This window comes from Lipotes vexillifer, unplaced genomic scaffold (genome assembly GCF_000442215.2).
Source record: "Lipotes vexillifer unplaced genomic scaffold, Lipotes_vexillifer_v1.1 scaffold919, whole genome shotgun sequence".
In the NCBI taxonomy this organism is placed as follows: Eukaryota; Metazoa; Chordata; class Mammalia; order Artiodactyla; family Lipotidae; genus Lipotes; species Lipotes vexillifer.
The window spans coordinates 878,802-883,807 of NW_006775731.1; the positions used below are offsets into that span (position 1 = coordinate 878,802).

At 37.4% G+C, this 5,006-nt stretch overlaps 1 protein-coding gene across 1 annotated transcript in view; it reads left to right on the forward strand.

Moving 5' to 3' along the window:
* Positions 1-5,006, forward strand: part of AKAP6 (A-kinase anchoring protein 6) — a 382,763-nt gene that overhangs the window by 260,795 nt on the left and 116,962 nt on the right. The window lies entirely within an intron of this gene.

Sequence of the window (5,006 nt, forward strand, 5' to 3'; positions counted from 1 at the left end):
CCTGCTACCTTCCTAAGTAGGACAATTTAATTTGTCAAAAGTAACACCATGATTTTGAAAGTTCAGCTCCTATTTGGACTAGCGTTACGAAGCCAGAATTCATTATCACAGGGAGCTGTCTGCATGTGCATTAACTATTAATGGAGAAATATTTAAAACCCACTTGCAAAGGAAAAGCTTCATATTTTCATATCTGCAGATCAAAGATGGCATTATTCTTGGGTTCAGGGAAGCTCAAGACACCTCCTCCCCCATCCTATATATTTTATAGACTGAGAGACCTGGAAGCATCTCCATGATGGGAGAGCTGGAGGCCAGGCAGGGGCTGTTGCTGCCGCCTTGCCCTCTGCAGCAGGCGTAGCTGGTTCTGGAGTGCCGTGAGGCTGTGCCCTGTCATGGGCTTCTTTCCTTGCCACAGGGCACTGCTGTTCTCTGCCACCTGCAGAGCACAGGTGACAGAGCCCCTAGCCGTCCTGGATTGGTGTGGGGTTTCAAGGGTTAAGTTCAAGGGCCCAATTCAGAAGTTGTAGGCTGGTGATTATTGTTATAATTAAACAAGAGCTGTTTTCAGGTAGTGTGAAGCTCACTAAAACACCACATTTATAGATTTGTTCCTCGAGTGAATGGCTTAGCTGTTCCTCATCAATAAAATATTAGATTATATTACTTCTCAGTGGTTAAAAATAACCCAGCTTAAAAAAAAAAATAACAATATTAACACTCACTTCAACCAAGACCTGTATACTTTCAGGGAATTTACACTGAAGATGCTATACTTAATTTAGAGGGTTGGTTACTCATGTTTTCTGCTTTTATGGGGAAAATGCAAGTGTCCTCTATCTTTCTCCATTGGCATATCTGGAGAAATATATCCTGTGTGAAAAAGGAAAAGAACCATTCATTCTATATAATACAATGCTCACTAAACATGTTAATTGCATTTTTATTTTGTTATTGGTTTGAGGTTGTAAGAACTTATAAGAATTCACAGGGGAATAATAAAAATATTTTTAATATATAAGTACAAATCAGAACTGGGAAAATATATGTAAGCTGGATTCTATTTCTGTGAGAAGAGTTAATATGTAGGCACATAGACTATAAGGTCTTACACAATTACTAAAGATGATCCTAAAAGTTTATTCTGGGTTTCCTGGTAGTGAAAGCAAAGAAGGAAATGTGGTCAAATGCTAAATTTACATTTTCCACGAGAAAAAACATTATACTTCCTTTGGAGAAATTGTTTATTTTGATACTTAGAAATGAAGATATTTTCTTTTAGGATTTTTTTATATAAGGGGTTAGAATGGTATAGTAGAGAAATGCCTAACCACGATATTTCTTACAAGTAGATTTCTGAACTTAATACTTCTGACAAATGAGTTAGTTATTTTTTCTCTGACTCTATTGCCAGGTAATGGTTAGAGATTTTTTTTTTTTTTTTTTTTTTTTTTTCCTTGCGTTATGCGGGCCTCTCACTGTTGCGGCCTCTCCCATTTGCGGAGCACAGGCTCCGGACGCGCAGGCTCAGCGGCCATGGCCCACGGGCCCAGCCGCCCCGCGGCACGTGGGATCCTCCCAAAACGGGGCACGAACCCGCGCCTCCCGCATCGGCAGGCGGACTCTCAAGCACTGCGCCACCAGGGAAGCCCTGGTTAGAGATTTTGAGCACAGCTCTCACCCATAGGTAGCTCCTTTCAATGATAGTGTGACCAGATGGAATTAATGAAAGTACATCGTTATTATATATTGGAAAAGAAGAGGTTATTAGTAAAATGAGAAAGAAACATAAATGTTGAAGAGATGGAAAAGCAGTTGAAATTAGTCAATTCAAAGTTAACCAAAGAAAAAAAGAATAAAGGAGTAAATTAAAATCATGGGTAGACGAATGAATAAATAAGAAAATGCTAAAAAATCAAATACAAACAAATTTTTAAAACCAAAACATTGAAAGAAGAATTGTTTCAGGAAGAAAAGCCAGATACAAGAAGGGGCTAAATTTTAAAGGAGAAAACGTTACTTTAGAGAATTTTGGTGTGTATTATAAGACAAGCATTATGACTTTTAAAAGAAACGTGTGTGGAATGAGATAAGAAATTCTGGGGAATAAGAAATACAGTGTAAAAGAAGAAAAATGGGACATAGTTGACTTGTTATTTTATAACTATTGATGCCAAAATGATGCCAAATGATGCCATAGCTATGAACCAATCATAGAAAACAGATTAATCATGCTATTCCTATATTTTATAAATTCAACCCTCTACAATAGTTCTCTTTCATTTTGTTCTGGACTACATTGATCTAAATAATTTCAGATGTGGCTTGATACCTTTATGACTGAACTTGAGCTCTTAAAAGTGTAATGGTAGGCTGGTTCATAGTCCAGGTCATAGTAGCTAGGATTAAAATAGGAGAAAATCCATGAACTTATTAAAAACATTTACAAGAATAGAAGTACATGTCAAAAAATTAAATTCTGTTAATTAGGCCTTATATTGGAATTTCAGTACCAAAATTTTCTACCTTGATTGTTCAAAATGAAGCAAATTACTAGTTATTGAAGCAGTCAAGGTAAAAATGTACCAGATATATCAGGCACAAGAACCTAATGATAATTTTTTACCTCTTTCCCAGTAGATTATTTGTAGAGCTTAATTGTATGTTAGATTAAAATTCCATTAAGATAAGAAGAATATGCTTAAAATCATTATAATATTTCAGAAAACAGTATCTAATCTTTTTTAAAGTGATCGGAATGGAAAAACCTAGGCCACCTCCACTGCCATCTAGAAGTGAATTTGTTGTTCCATTTTTATTAAAGTTCAAAAGGTCCTTAGATTAGTTGTCACATTAACTTGAACTTTGATTAATCAGTGTTTGCTCTGAATACTTGAATATATGTATATGTTTTTTTTCTTTCCTTTTCTTTTCTTTTTTGAGAAAGGGCAAAACTTATCCTGAAAATGTTTAGAAGAAAAAGTAGATGGATGTGGTTGCTGAACAATATATGAAACACTATTTATGCTGGAGCTTATAATACCTATTTTCATTGCTTTTTTAAAAGGAAAAAAAAAAAAAGAAGGATGTTAAGAGAATAGTATGCCAAGAAATAGCTGGCTCTGTGTGCAGAGGGGCAAGGAAGGGAAGCCCCGCCAGCAGTTTTTGTCTCTGGCGGGTGAGCCACTGGCCGGAAGGTGCGTTGGCTCTCTGGGCAGCCTCTGCTGTATTGTGCTTCTCCCTCTCTCCCTGGCCTGGCCTGCTCTGGCCTAGAGTGGATCAAACAAGCCGTGGGGAAAGTTCCCCTCATTTGCATCACTTCTAGACAGCCCTGTCTTACTCTTTGCTGACAGGAAATCACTGTCTTTGTCACCTTTTCTCAGGGCCCTCCTTTTGGCAGAGACGGGCCATGTGACCACGCTTAATCACAACAACAGGGCTGGCTCAGGACTCAATGACATGTTTTCCTCAGCACTTCAGTAAATGGGGTAGAGGAGTCAGTAGGAAATGACTACATTAATTTTAGAGTGAAAAGATAATTAACACTTGAAGGACTAATGCTACAACCTATGGAGTTATTATTCAAATTGAAGTTAATTCATCAAAAACTTGTGAAAACTATCTTCCCTAATGCAACTGTTTAGAAAAATAAACCTTGAGTAGTAAGATTTGGGCATGTTGGAGGGAGAGTGGGAAGAAGGCGGGGAGAGAGGGGCTTTGGGTGGAGAGTGGAGAGAGAAGGGGGATAAAGGGAGAGGAAAATCATAGCAGGCATTAACTATGTTTGAAAAAGCAACTTAAATGGGCTAAAACTTCAACATTTGGGACTGAAGGCTGGAGCATATAAAACGCTTACTTAGATGATATGAATAGGACACTGGCAAACAAAAGCAGCAGTGTGCTCCTAGAAAACTGTGCTTAAAGGAGTTTCCTTGGCAACAGAAATGCAGTTCCAAAAGTAGACAGAACTTTCCTCAGAAAACATACTATTAATAACAACCTTCCGGAACAACTTGGAGCAATTTGACAACTTGGCAATAATAATGCCAAGTGTTCTGCAAATTAATCTAACACATAACTGTTATGTTTCCCTTGCCCATAGTTTTGCCGGACTCTACCTAGAACTCCTTGCTTTTCAGTGGCACAAGTGTGAACATTATTTCTAAATGTTGTCATGGAAAAAAGAAAACCAAAAGAAGTGCTAGTGGCCAACAGTGGCCAGTGATTGTGTTCAGCCTTTTGGAACCTACCATAGAACTTGGTTTGATGAGATGAGTTTATTCCAATTAAAGCTATTACATTTAATATCTCATTCCAACAAAGATACTTTCACAAACAAAACTTGGTGAAGGGTTAACAGCCTGAGATTTGCTGTGATGTGAAGCACATCTTGAGGCCATTGGTTATATAAATGTAACACTTCACTAGATACGTGCTGGGTGTTATTTTTAAAAGCATCATCATTTCTTGTCAGCCCAGAGAATGAACCAATCTTGGATCTACTTGGGCAATGGGAATCATTTGAATTCTCCTGAAGGCTATACATTTGCCAGCCAAGAAAGGAAGAATGTTCCTCTATTCTAACCTTTCTTGAATCCTTGGATCTAAAGGTTAAAAGTAATCAATGTCTCATTGTGCTACTTGGTTTCATGGTAATAAGTAATAACCATCATGTTAAAATCCAAATGATTACAGATAGCACTTAAATGAGTTGACCTGTTTGGGAGATTTTATTAATTGCAATCAGGATAATCATTAGAGTTTGCTAATAAAAATTTGGATTAAATTGTGAAAATTTCAGCCTTTAGCTTTTGAAAAATGACTTTTACTTAATTAGATGTGAATGTGCAGTGTTCCCCCCCGCCCCATGTTAAGCTGAGATATTTGGCTTTAACTCTACATATTTGTAGATTTCTTTCTGGTTTTTATAAAATAAATTAGAGGAACATTTAAGTTCCTTATAAGAAAGGGCGTTTGGTTCACTGCCACCTTTGGCTCCTGAACCG